Here is a 15,214-nt window from a genome sequence, read left to right as displayed (position 1 = left end):
ACCTTACATGTGATTTTCTTTATTTTAATCTTTAATCTTTATTTAATATTGTTAGCTACCTTACATGTAATTTTCTTTATCTGAACTATGTGAAATGCTGCATCAACTCTATTTTATTTAGTCTTTCCCCTCTAAACATTATTGTTGTTTATATTTTTCTTCTTGTCCTGGCCTAAAAACATATTTCCTTTAACTTCCTAATTTTCTTTTTATCTGAGGAAGCCGCTTTGTATTAGCAATCTCTGTTGACTTCTGTTCACCATTCATTTTGCTGCTGCTTAAGAGCTGGTTCAAAGATCTATGGAAACAAATCACAGTTTCTTTCCCCTTGTGGAAGATGGCTGAGGGTTGAAATATTGATATATACTTTACATAATTTGTTAAATAAACATATTCTTTAGCTTTGGGAATAAGTTAGTAGCTCTTCACATTTAACTCATAATAAAAGGATGTAAGAGTGGATTAGAGTCCATTTTTCCCATAAGTTTTTATTAAAGCAAATGTGTTAATGAAGAGTCATGAATTGAGCATCTGCTTCTCTATATTATGTTTGATGTGATGGGAATGTAAAAAGTATTTTAAGACTCTATTCCAGTGCTGGGTGGGTTTAGAGAGTAAAGACAGATGAACTGCACAAGCTTTGAGACAGATTAACAAGCAAAGTTAAATAATATTGTATTAATAAAAAAGAAAATAAAACTGAAACGTAAGTTGTGTGATGGAGAACATAAATGTATACGTTCATTTTTATTTGTGAGTATGGATTATATATAAGTGTGTGTATGTGTGTGTGCGCTCAGTGGTTCAGATGTGTCTGATTCTGCAACCCCATGGACTGTAGCCCACTAGACTTCTCTGTCCGTGGGATTCTCCAGGCAATAGTACTGGAGTGAGTTGCTGGTTCCTATTCCAGGGGATCTTCCCCCACCCAGATATTAAACCTGCATCTCTTGTGTCTCCTGCATTGGCTGGTGAATTCTTTAGCACTGTGCCACTTGGGAAGTCAAAATATGCTTAAAAAAATCAAAAGGAAGTATACCCAGTATCTCACTACAGATAGAACCTTGAGGAAAGGTATTTGAAACAATGCAAGTGGATTCATTCAATAAATTGCTGTATGCATCTATAAATTATATAGGGATACTTATCTTGTGAGATTCTTGATCAATCATTAATTTGAAATATTTTGTAGATGAATCAGTGATTTTGTTTATCGTATTAAAATATAATTTTATCTTTCTTTTTGGTAAATTTGGAAAAATACATCTAGTTAAATTTGAACAAATTGGCTTTAAATGTATTTTAAAATATATTGCACACATTTAAAGAAATTCAAATGATACCAGGTTTTCTCGAGTTTTTGTATAAAGCTGCTAGTAGCATATTTTGATTTAAGATGTATGTTCAGTTCTAAAATCCCTGAAGTACTTCTCTCCTACAGTGATTGACTTTGTAGAGAAATGTTTAAAGAGGAATTTAAATTTAAAAGGTGCAATCTGAAACACATTTTCTTGTGTCAAGTTTTGACACTGACCTTTTAAAACATGTAAGCAGGGACTTTCCTCTTTAATTATGTTGCTTCTTTTAAATTAAATCTGTATTGTAATTCTTTACAAAATAAGGTAAAATTTTGGAATGAGATTTATTTTACTTCTCCTAGATTTTAGAAGTTGAAAGTACATTTTTTTTTTTTTTACCATAGGGATTCAGAATGATTTTTGAAACGTTTTTCTATCTCTTCATTTAGGCATTGAAAGGCAAAACCTGTTCTCCACAAAGTGATTGCATATTATACAAAAACATATACTGTCATTTCAAAATAAGTTTTGTTAAGTGGATTTCAATCAAGGTTTCTCTGTAAAGAGTTAGTGGAGAAAAAAGATACTGATGGGTGGGGCAGTTATCAGGAAGAACTAGGGAAAAGGGATATTTTAGGAATCTTTCTATTAAAGACATTTTGCTTTCATTCAAATAAAGAAGAACATCAGAAGGATTTTTCACGAGTTAGCATTGCATTCTATTTCTATATCACTTTGCAGAAATTCAGTGAACAAACCAATAAAATACAGATCAGTCATATCAAGGGAAGTTATTGATAATACTGACCATTCTTTGATACTGACCAGTGTTTGATTATTTGTGTTCAATCTCTATTTGGAGGAATTGAGATAAAAGAAAATAGCATCTGGAATTAGACACCTGGATCCAAATTGATGCCTGATATTTATTTGCTATGGACCTGGGATAGGTCATCTAACATCTTGAAGCCTCAGTTTTTTCATCGTCCTCTGTTTTATACGATGTTTTGAGAGCTCAATGAAATATGGTTTCTGAGGCTTTTACTCATCAGTTGACTTCAGTCGCTCAGTCATGTCCAACTCTTTGTGACCCCATGGACTGCAGCACGCCAGGCCTCCCTGTCCATCACCAACTCCCGGAGTTTACTCAAACTCCTGTCCATAGAATCAGTGATGCCATCCAACCATCTCACCCTCTGTCGTCCCCTTCTCCTCCTGCCTTCAGTCTTTCCCAGCATCAGGATCTTTTCTAGTGAGTCTGCTCTTCACATCAGGTGACCAAAGTATTGGAGCTTCAGTTTCAGCATCAGTCTTTCCAATGAATAGTCAGGACTGATTTCTTTTAGGATAGACTGGTGGGATCTCCTTGCAGTTCAAGGGACTCTCAAGAGTCTTCTCCAACACCACAGTTCAAAGGCATCAATTCTTCAGCACTCAGCTTTCTTTATAGTCCAACTGTCACATCCATACATGACCACTGGAAAAACCAAAGCTTTGACTAGATGGACCTTTGTTGGCAAAGTAATGTCTCTGCTTTTTAATATGTTGTCTAAGGGGATCATAGCTTTTCTTCCAAGGTGCAAGAGTCTTTTAATTTCATGGCTGCAGTCACCATCTGCAGTGATTTTGGAGCCCCCCAAAATAAAGTCTCTCACTGTTTTCATTCTTTCCCCATCTATTTGCCATGAAGTGATGGGACCAGATGCCATGATATTAGTTTTCTGAATGTTGCGTTTTAAGACAATTTTTTCACTCTCGTCATAGTGCTCAAAAATTTTACATTTCTTTCTCTTGGTTTCAGTGTATTAACTTGTTATATTATCTTAATATTTTAAAATTTAGTTTTTAGGCCTAGTTAATTACTAGTGTGTTGTAACATAAAAAAGTCCTGCATTATATATTAAATATTTGGGTTTCAGTTTTTCCTTTTGTTTGCATATATCTGTTCCATAAATTTCATTAAGTAAGTAGGTGTAGAAAAATGTCTGTAGGGATGATATAAAGCAAATGAAATATTAGGGATTTATGTAAATTGTTGAAGAACATGCATTTTTTCCATCCTCTTTGGCTTTTCCTGTCCAATATTTATATTCATATCTTGGAAAAATTAACTGGTCAGCAATTGCATTTTTTCAGGACATTGTGGACTTCTGTTTAAGGGCTTTTCTTTTATTGTTTTGTTTTGCTTTTATACAGGGGCATGCATGCCTCAGTATTGTTTTGTTTAATTTTCTGCTATCTCTTCTGCATGGCAAAGAGTGTCTAAAAGACTCTTAATTAGTCTCTCTGCTTCTAACCCTGGCCCCTGCAGCAGTCTATTTTTAAAACTATAATCAGAGTAATTCTTGTAAAATATAATTCAAATTACTCCTCTGTTCAGAAGCCTCCAGTGGCTTCCCATCTCACAGAAAGTTAAAGCCAAAATCTTTAAGACTCTGCATAGTCTGATTTCCTCAGATCTCTGAAGACATCGCTAACCATAATCCCTTCACTCCAGCCACACTCATCTCTTCTGTTCAAAGCCAGGTCCACTTCCCTCTCAGAATCTTTAAATCTGCCCTGCCTTCTGGGGCATTTCTTTCAGTCTCCACATAGCTCACATTTTTCCTCCTTCTGGTCATCTTAGCAACGAAAACTTCCTGACCATTCTATTTCAAACAGCATCTTCCTCTTAGATCCCAAACACTCCGTACTTTTTCCCCCTTTGCCTCAATCCCCTTGAGATATGTATGTAAGTATGTATACATGATGTATGTATTGTGTGTGTATAACCTTTACAGATTTATTTGGCTTATTTCTTTTTCACCAGTTAGAATGTAGATTCGGTGATTTTGAGAATTTGTGTCTGTATGTTTTTCTACTGCTGTATCTACTATATGTATTCGAGTGCCTAACCAAGAGAAAATACTCATTAATATGCATCGTGTTAAATGGGGAAATTATTGTATTTAATGTTTCTGAGTCTCCATATATATATACAGTCAGCATAAACAAGACCGGGAGCTGACCGTGGCTCAGACCATGAGCTCCTTATTGCCAAATTCAGACTTAAATTAAAGAAAGTAGGGAAAACCACTAGACCATTCAGGTATGACCTAAGTCAAATCCCTTACGATTATACAGTGGAAGGGACAAATAGATTCAAAGGATTAGATCTGATAGGCAGAGTGCCTGAAGAACTATGGACGGAGATTTGTGACATTGTACAGGAAGCAAAGATCAAGGTCCTTCCCAACAAAAAGAAATGCAAAAAGGTAAAATGGTTGTCTGAGGAAGCCTTACAAATAGCTGTGGAAACAAGACAAGCAAAAGGCAAAGGAGAAAAGGAAAGATATACCCATTTGAATGCAGAGTTCCAAAGAATAGCAAGGAGAGATAAGAACTCCCTCAGTGATCAATGCAAATATATAGAGGAAAACAATAGAATGGGAAAGACTAGAGATCTCTTCAAGAAAATTAGAGATGCCAAGGGAACATTTCATGCAAAGATGGGCACAAAAAAGGACAGAAATCGTATGGACCTAACAGAAGCAGAAGATAGTAAGAAGAGGTGGCAAGAAATAGAAGAACTGTACAAAAAAGATCTTCACGACCCAGATAATAACGATGGTGTGATCACTCACCTAGGGCCAGACATCCTGGAATGTGAAGTCAAGTGGGCCTTAGGAAGCGTCACTATGAACAAAGCTAGTGCAGGTGATGGAATTCCAGTTGAGCTATTTCAAATTCTAAAAGATGATGCTGTGAAAGTGCTACACTCATATGTCAGCAAGTTTGGAAAACTCAGCAGTGGCCACAGGACTGGGAAGTGTCTGCTTTTACTCAAATCCCAAAGACAGGCAATGCCAAAGAATGGTCAAACTACCTCACAATTGCACTCATCTCACACATTAGCAAAGTAATGCCCAAAATTCTACAAACCAGGCTTCAACAGTATGTGAACCATGAACTTCCAGATGTTCAAGCTGGATTTAGAAAAGGCAGAGGAACCAGAGATCAAATTGCCAACATCCACTGGATCATCAAAAAAGCAAGAGAGTTCTAGAAAAACATCTACTTCTGCTTTATTGACTATGCCAAAGCCTTTGACTGTGTGGACCACAACAAACTGTGGAAAATTCTGAAAGAGATGGGAATACCAGACCACCTGACCTGCCTCTTGAGTAATCTGTATGCAGGTCAGGAAGCAACAGTTAGAACTGGACATGGAACAACAGACTGGTTCCAAATCGGGAAGGGAGTATGTCAAGGCTGTATGTTATCACCCTGCTTATTTAAATAATATGCAGAATACATAATGAGAAACACTGGGCTGGATGAAGCACAAGCTGAAATCAAGATTGCCGGGAGAAATATCAATAACCTCAGATATGCAGATGGCACCGCCCTTATGGCAGAAAGTGAAGAAGAACTAAAGAACCTCTTGATGAAAGTAAAAGAGGAGAGTGAAAAAGTTGGATTAAAACTCAGCATTCATAAAACTAAGATCATGGCATCTGGTCCCATCACTTCATGGGAAATAGATGGGAAAACAGTGGAAACAGTGACAGACTTTTCTGGGGGGGCTCCAAAATCACTGCAGTTGGTGACTGCAGCCATGAAATGAAAAGACATTTGCTCCTTGGAAGAAAAGTTATGACCAACCTTGGCAGCATATTAAAAAGCAGACATTACTTTGCCAACAAAGGTCTATCTAGTCAAAGCTGTAGTTTTTCCAATAGTCATGTATGGGATTGAGAGTTGGACCATAAAGAAAGCTGAGTGCCAAAGAATTGATGCTTTTGAACTGTGGTGTTGTAGAAGACTCTTGAGATTCCCTTGGACTGCAAGGAAATCTGACCAATTCATCCTAAGTGAAATCAGTCTTGAGCATTCATTGAAGGGACTGATCCTGAGTCTGAAACTCCAATATTTTGGTCACCTGATGAGAAGAACTGACTCATTTGAAAAGACCCTGATGCTGGGAAAGATTGAAGGCAAGAGGAGAAGTGGACGACAGAGGATGAGATCGTTGGATGTCATCAATGACTCGATGGACATGAGTTTGAGCAAGCTTTGGGAGTTGGTGATGGACAGTGAGGCCTGGCATGCTGCAGTCCATTGGGTTGCAAAGAGTCAGACACAACTGAGTGACTGAACTCAACTGAACTGAGTTTCCATATCTTCACTTTCCATATCAGCTCAAAGGAAGCTTTGGGAGCCACAAAGTAAGCCTTTATTTTTTTCCCATAATATGGGACTAGCTGTTGTTAAGATCTAAATACCAGGTTATTTCTTTTTGCAATGAATACCAGTCCTTTCCCTTTGCTTAGAGCCCAGGGAATCTCATCATTGTAATAATTTCCATATGTACGTATATGTAACCAGATAACCATAGTAACCTGACAATTGCTCCACAGAACTGGAAAATCAGGACTTCTTTATTGATAAAGACTTGAGGAAGCATCTCTCTAATGCCCCTGTTTCAGACTCATCCACTTTTCTTGGGAGAGTTTGAATTAGAATCTTTAACACCAGGTTCCCAGGGCAATTTTCTTTTCAAAATATTCAGCGTAATGATCCTAGGAAACCAACCCTGAAGGAATAACATGCGTAACAAATAATCATGACAAGACCTGGAAAATAAAGGATTATTTGCAGAAAAGATTTCAAAATAAAGCCTAACATTAAGATTCATAATCTTTTCTCTTTCCCCTATACCTACAGTTCTAAAACTTAATTTTATTGATTTCACTGTAATTATTCCAATTCTAGCCATTTCTGGTTTCCATCTCCTGATTGGGAAGGGTAGAGTAAGTCTTCCTGTTCCACAGGATGAGACAGAGGTGTCTTGAACTGTGGTCTACAGAACAGAACACTGATGAGTGTTTTTTTTTCTTAAGGTAATGTTTTTCCTTGTCCTCTGTTGAGGCTATAGGAGCCATGCCTATATGAGCTCATTTAGAAATTTCCCATCTCTGTACTAAGACCAGCAATGTAAACTGTGTCTTCTAGGGAAGAAAATCAGTATCAACAGGATAAAAAGTTTTGATGGGAACTTATGCCTGGCTGTGCTCCACTCTTGAAATAAGAGATTTCACTAGTTGGGCAGAACAATGGCACTTTATCTAGAGCATTTAGATGTGCCCTGATCTAAATGTATTATGTAAAGACTCTATTTTAATTCTACATATTTAAAAGTATGTGTATATATATATATATATATATATATATATATATATATATATATATATATACTCTTGGGATTTTATAATCTTTGGGTGGATTGTGTGATTCAGTTCAGTTCAGTTCAGTTCAGTCGCTCAGTCGTGTCCAACTCTTTGCAACCTCATGAATCGCAGCATGCCAGGCCTTCCTGTCCATTACCAATTCCCGGAGTTTACTCAAACTCATGCCCATCGAGTCAGTGATGCCATCCAGCCATCTCATCCTCTGTCGTCCCCTTCTCCTCTTGCCCCCAATCCCTCCCAGCATCAGGGTCTTTTCCAATGGCCACCTCTTCACATGAGGTGGCCAAAGTATTGGAGTTGGATTGTGTGATTAATTAACTGCAAATGGCTGTATGCTTGTACTGGGATTTACCTTGTTATGGGGAAATTGAATAGATAAAGTAAAAATAGACTCTGTTGCCGTTTTGCTAAGGAAAAGTTAAATGATTCATCTTCAGATTGTCTATCCCTTTGTTGAGGGTGTTATATTATGATAGTTTCTTGAATAATTAAGTTCAAGTTGGTTATGAAATAATTTGTTTGGAACATTTTGCTCTGATAATTTTCAATATGTAGAACTTTTCTCCAGCAAGCTATGATGAATAAATTCCTGTAATTAGACTTGACCAAAGAGCTCATCTATTTTTTGGAAAGTAAATTCTCTAGAAAATTATTTTAAAAGTTTCTGGAAGAGGTTGGGGTCTAATATAAGTAGAGGGGTGTCTTCTGTCATGAAGAGAGCCTAGTGGCGATAGCTCCTCATAAACAAGTTCTGAATATAGCCTGGATGAAGTCACATAGAGTAAATATGAAACATGCTCTGTCTTCTAAATGTGCTCCAAAAATGTTAATAGCATCTTTAATTGTCAAAAGCAATGATCAGAATGATTAAGAGAGTAGAAGAGTTCTAATATAGATCAAGATTTAACATTTCAGGTAATACCTTGTACTTTCTTCAGTTAAACGTTTTAGACAGCTGGATGATAGGAAAATAGTTTTGCTATTTAAAAAAAAAAATCACAGAATGCAGAAAAAGGGAGAAACTAATATGAACACTTTTATAACAGGTCCAAAGTTGCAAAAGAAATAATAAAATAATTTTTTTGTTTGTTTGTGAAGATGTCTGTATGTACAAAAAGCCCCAGAAGAGTTGTGAGTCCCTAGTTTATCTTTGTTTTCACACCTTTGATACAGGCATTTAAAAAAATGAAAATAGTACTTTTTGCACACCCTAGGAATATGTAAAAAGTGTCATATTAATCTAAAGGAGTAGTATATTTGATCAGTATTGGCCTGTGAAGAACCATATGGGCAGCAACGTGTAGTGTAAAAGATGATAGATAATATTCAAGTGGATTTAAAAATAGTAATATATTATTCTGATAAGAAACTGAGCATATTATTGTACAGAGAAAAAAACACACATTAATTAAACACTACGACTGAAGCGACTTAGCAGCAGCAGCAGCAGCAGCTGTTTTTTAAGGAATAAAGAAATTCTGAGAATATGTAGGTTACAGCCAACACACCAAAACATCTTATATAAAAATGACTCTCAGAATATAAAATACACAGTTCCTCTAGGAGTGAATAGGGCTGAGGGTAGTGACAGATTTTAATATGAACGTACCACATTTCTTGAGCACTTATCATAAGCCAAGCCATTGGTCTAAGGACTTTGAATTACCACAATGACTTTGTGAGATAAGTGCTGTTGTTTAACCCATTTTACAGATGAAGAGGGCTTCCCAGGTGGCGCTAGTGATAAAGAACCCTCCTGCCAATGCAGGAGACATAAGAGATGCTGGTTCAATCCCTGGGTCTCGAAGATCCTTGGGGGAAGTAATGGCAACCCACTCCAGTATTCTTACCTAGAGAATCCCATGAACAGAGGAGCCTGGAGGACTACAGTCCATGAGGTCATGAAGAGTCGGATATCCCTGAAGCAACTTAGCATACACGCATACACAAATAGAGAAACTGAGGCTTACACAGATTAAATGACCTGCTGTGTGGTCTTGCAGCTAGTAAATGGTGGTGATGGATTCAAAGTTAGGTCAATCTTTACTTCCCTGTCTGCGTCACCTCTGCAGATGTAGTCTTTGCCAAGTACTGGTGCAAAACATGAGTTCCATCCATTTCTTGCATTTGAGGGCTTCCAGCAGAACTGATATCAAGCAGAGGAAAGAGGTCAGCCCCTTTCAGATATGGAGGAAAAGGGGATGTGAAGTTCCAGTGTTGACTTAAGTATATGTGGTGTGTCTCTAGCTTGGCACCGTGTCCAGAAAATAAACATTTTCTGGCTAAACCGGTTCTGGGATAAAACAAGGGACCGTGGCCTTCTCAGGGTCTCAGATGCTGGGCCGAGATCGTGGTGTCCACTCAAGTTTTCCCACGACTTAGGCCAGTCTGAAATAAACATAAGGGACGTTCCTCTGCTGCAAATGCTCTTGCCTTCTTAAACTGAAACAGCGATACCTTTGTTCCTTCCTGGGTTTCCCTCATAATCTCCAGTGACAAATGGCCCCTGTTCACAGAGGGGCAGGATCTCCTGCACGGGTTCTGTCCGCCTGTAGGAATTGCCAGCATTTGAAACTTTTAATTTAAACTCAGACCCATCCTTCTGCATACAATTGTATTGTGTCTAGGAATATGCAGTTGAAATGGCTTCTGCATACTGATGTAACCAGAATAGAAACAGTGGGAAGGATAAAATGTGTATCCCAGAGGCACTATTCAGAACCTTCTGAGCTATGTTCCCTGATGCTCAGTTTTTATTAACGGTTAAATTAAGAGGTAGATAAATTGAGTTAAGCCCCATCACAGAGCAGCACGGTAACCGGTGAGAGCAAACGATCAGTATCTCAGACACTGGGTGATAACATAGATAAAGTTCTTAAAGGACAGGCGGGAAACCCTAACATTCCTTCCATCTCCCAGCCCTGATTAATTAAACTTCTTGGTAGTGAGGTCATGGAAGCACCCCCAGCCCACCTCCAACCTAAGCAAATAGTTTCAAAGTGCACCTATTTTTAATTTATTTTCAAGAATCTTCTATTATTTCATTTCATTTTTACTCAAAATAATGAATAGACTTGAAGCCATGCCTAATGGAAGGCTGGATGCTGTAAATGTTCAGTGCTGGCCAGTGCAGGCTAGGTGTGGAATGTCACATGCCACATCCAAAAATGTTCTCTCATTGTCACGTTGCATTAAACAGCCACGACCTGGCCGGACTAAGAGTGGGCTGTGTAAATGGTTAGGTGTTCTGTTTTCATCTTTTGTTTGTGTTATTTTCCTGGCTGATAAATGGTGCTATAAGCCTTAAATAGCTACTTTGCATTCCTATGGGGATATTGTGTGCATCTTTATGCATCCATTTTGGTTTACTTATATTGTGATTCCACCTCTTTATATTAAAAATTTATATTTTTCTGTTAGATGTTTCAAGGATGCGGCTTTTAAGCATCAGTACTTCTTGTGGTCATTGTACAAGGAATGTCCTTCATTACAGAATGCAACTATGGTGAGAATGTTGGTGAGCAAAGGACAAGCTGCATCAGGTTTTAGGACCCTGGCCTTATTCCTGGTCTAGCTCCCAGTTTTCAAGAGAACCCATTTGACCTTCAGTCTTCCGGAGGTAACAGAAGCCTTTAGAAATCATGTGAAGAATTCATTCCCTTTAAAAAGCAACGGGATCTTTTCCATGCATTATCTTTCCCTTCATTTGCAGAGTTCCGCATTTTATATTTGGGTAAGAAGAAAAGAGAACAGTGAGCATTAAATAGCAAAGATAAAAGCCTTAGAGCTTGGATGTAGTAGCAGATGACAATATAGGCATTTCTAAAGATAAAATGAGCTTTGGGCTGATATTAATATAGTGATGAGTTCGGTTACAGTGTGTGATGTTTATCATAAATTAAAACATGGAGATTGTCCAAGGCAGGCTTTTTGGCACACTTTTATTTCCTAGATTTGATAACATGGTTCACCTAACTCTCAGCTGATAAAAATATGGAGGCACGACCGGATATTCTGATTTATCTCTTTGTGTTGTTGTTGCTCCCTTCTTATCCCTTCCACTCCAGTGCTCCTGTCCTTTGGTATATTTCATAGCCTGACATGAAGCTGTAATGGTTCTATTAGCTTCCACAGATGTGCTGAGCTTGCTTTTTGAAGCGAGCATGTCGTCACCGGCACTTTTTTGCAGTTCCTTATTAGTATGTGCCCTTTACTGACTCTGCAGGAGCCATCACCTAGAATTAAACATTTTCTGCTAGACCTGTCCTTACTCTGTGCAGAATGATTATAGTCCGTTATGCCACCTTCTTGCTGACAACCAGATACTGCTGAGATTACAATGAAGTCTCTGCACATTTAAAATAGGATGCTTCCTGGGTGTACGGGGCTTTGATAACAAGAACCATTTGACGAAATGCCTTCCAGAGAGCAGAATGTGATAGAGGCTCCTTGAAATCATATTATGGAAACTCCTGATTCTTATTAGACTGATAACATCAGGAGCTGGCATCTTGGTGTTTAGAGTAGTTGAAAATCTACCATCCTTAAATGATCTCAGAATGGGCCAGGTTAACTCAGAGCAGGTTTGGGAGCGCTGCCTCTGCAGAATGAAAAACACCCAACCCAAAATGAGAATTTCCAGTTTCTCTAATTTTAGGGTTACAATTTACATCTCACTCTAAAAGTGCATTTTTCTCATTCTGCTCAGCAAAAGCAGTTTCCTTTTATTCTTCAGCAAATTTGAAGTAAGGAACCCAGAATCTCAAAAGAGGCCAGTAAGTCAGGAAAATTTAGAGAACTATCAGTCATAGCAAAGGCAGCACCTCTTCTGATGGCTGTCTGTCTGATAGTATGTAATTAAAACAAGATTTTTCTTTTATTTCTTCCTTTTTATACGTGCTTCCTCCTCCACCATCTGAGAAATATTTGTCATTTAGCTGTTCTTCATGATAGCTTTAGAAGTTTTCATTATCTTCTTTTTAAGTCACTGCCCATCAGGTATGACCCTTAGGTACCCCCATCCTAAAGAGCAGACAAGATGACACTCCATGCTCTGAAATCTGATTTGGCAAACTTCAGATTTGTGATTGTGGTCTTTTTCTGAGAGGACAGTGAAGACAATTTAAAGACATTTTTCCTTAAAAAAAAAATGAATGAGCTAATATTGAACACCTTCCACATATGGATGGTATACCTTGACTTTGCAATTCAAAGATGAAGCTCCCACAATCTGTCTCAGCCAGTTAATAGAGATATATGCCAGAAATTACTGAAGGACAGAGAAGTGAGATACTGCCTTGCCTTGCATGAAGGGTCTGCTTCAGAGAAGAGTGGGTATTTGACCATGACTACGAGTAAAATTGTATTAGGCAGAGAAGGAGGAAACAACACAAAGCAGAGTTTAAGAGCAGGGAAATGGTTTTGAGCTGTGAATATTCTGTTGTGGTTGAGGAAGCAGAAGCCTAGGACTGAATATTACTCCACAGGGAAAGATAACCAGGATGTGACAGGTAGCCTGGAGCCAGCTGAATACCATGAAAAGGTGTTCCAAATTTATCCTTTAGGAAATAGGAAGTCATCAGTAGTGTATAAAGAGTAATTATTTGATATTTGTATTATAGGAAAACAATTCTGGGAGCAGATCTGTTGGGAAGACAAGAGTCTGTGGCAGAATGACTGAAGAAGGGTCTAGGAGACAGATGATGAATAACCGAGCAAATCAGGTGACAGTGGTCAAGGGAGGCCGGGGAGAGGCACACAAGGAATGTGTAAAGACGGATGCATACAGCTTGCTGAATAGGTGTGGATAGGCTGTGTTCATGAAGACGAGGCATAAAGACTACTTTGTGGTCCCTGTCTTATACAACGGGGCAGATGGCGATGCCAGTAAATGAGGGACCACACAGAACACTAGGAAATGTCATCAGTGTGACTGGTGACACCAGATATTACTTTCCCCCTCTACAGCTTCAGCCTTGTTGATCCGTGTCTTGGTTTATGGACAAAGTATGCCACTTCAATATTTTTCAGTGTCGACCTTGAGAATCTGTGACAGGAACCAAAAGATTATCACTGATATTATGTTTGGGTGTCACACAGTACCATTTCTAATTTGCACTTTACAGAATGTGTTTAGATAACTAAACTTTCATTTTCTTTTCAGCTGTTAGCTGTCTTTCCTTAGTGTACTGCCCGTGAACCTTTAGGAATCCTGAGATAGATCAATGCCACATTAAAATTTAAGGAACGACTTCATGAAAACCACATGCTTCATTTCCGGAGGATTGTCAGCAAGCCAAGGAAAAGAAAACATGTCAGCTCTGTATTGTTATTGGTGCTTCTTGCTTAACTGCCGCTTTGCCATTATAGTGGTCCTTAGTAGCTGCTTCTCTGTAAAGGCGCGAAGAATACATGCGGCCAAGACAAGGAAAGTCCAAACTTCATTAGGGAGATTTGAGAAAGAGCTGCCATGGCTTAGGTGCTTAAGCCTTTGGATCATTTTCAATATATCGGAAGATATTAATATGCTTTTGTATGGCTATTTTTCCCTTTTTAAAAATTCTAAAATGGCAGGTCAGACTAGGCCAAGCGTTGACTGGCTTTTTAGATTCATGTTTAAAAAGATGGAGTGGCTGCCAGTACCTTAAAAGAGTCAGGAACATGACTTGGATAGATGTAGAATTTTCTTGTAAATTTGGCTTTTGGTTTGTATCTGGCTAGAAAAGTTTTTTTTTCTCCCTTCCTCTCCCATCCTTTCTTCTTTATACCCTCTCTCCCTCCATTCTCCCTTTCTTCTTTCCTTCTTTTCCTTCAAGAATTAGTGTCTTTCTTATTCATGCCTCAAAGAAGGCTTCTCTCTTAGCTAACCATTCTTTAAAACCTAATGGCAAATCTTAAACTCTTCTCCATTTGATAACCTCATTAAAACCAGGGAAGCACTATAACGTATTTCTTTATTTATTTCAAGGACCTGTACTGAGTTCAGAATCATCAATATTCATTGCGAATTTTGTGGAAGGGAAGAGCGACTGAAAGAAACTCAGTGTATTGTGTCTTATTGTGGTTAGGTTTCTCTGGGACAAGGATAATATATGTAAATAAAACAAATGCACTGAACATTGAGACAAACTTAGAACAGACCCTTGTAAAAACAAACATATGCTTTTGAAAAATGAATAACAGAAATACAGTTTGTCAATAATCCATCATTAGTGCAACTGAGCCTCTAGGGTATCTGGTATTTTAAAAGCCATTCTGGGGCTTTTTCCCAGCATGCTCTACTTTAGGGAATGTTGACTTATAGTATCCCACTAGGAAATATGAACCAGGAAGTTTTGTTTTTTGGACCTGTACCCAGAAAAGGATATACCTCACCTAAGAACATCTGGAGATTTCTAAATCACCAAATGTTGCAGACCATGACACTTAGAAGAGGCTGTCATCTGAGAATGCTTAGAGATACTATTATTTGGCTATTGACTATTCTCAATAGCCAAACTTTAATTTTCAACTTAACTTCCCAGCGCTACTCTAGATTTGACTTTTAAGTACCCCACTTCTTATTGTCAATTTGTATATAAATTATGTAAATACACTTCTACTTCAGGATTAGAAAGATAAAAACACCAAAGAATATCCATGTATCGAACCCAAATAAAGTCAGGGCTAAACTTCATTTATATGTTT

General features: G+C 38.0%; 1 protein-coding gene across 7 annotated transcripts in view; it reads left to right on the top strand.

Annotated features, from left to right (window-relative positions):
- The window catches only part of PCDH7 (protocadherin 7), a 447,041-nt gene that overhangs the window by 97,181 nt on the left and 334,646 nt on the right, over positions 1-15,214 (top strand). The gene's annotated exons all lie outside the window — the stretch shown is intronic.

Source organism: Cervus canadensis, chromosome 19, assembly GCF_019320065.1.
Source record: "Cervus canadensis isolate Bull #8, Minnesota chromosome 19, ASM1932006v1, whole genome shotgun sequence".
Taxonomy (NCBI): domain Eukaryota; kingdom Metazoa; phylum Chordata; class Mammalia; order Artiodactyla; family Cervidae; genus Cervus; species Cervus canadensis.
Note: the sequence above shows the minus strand (reverse complement) of the source record. Positions and strands in the feature narration are given on the sequence as shown.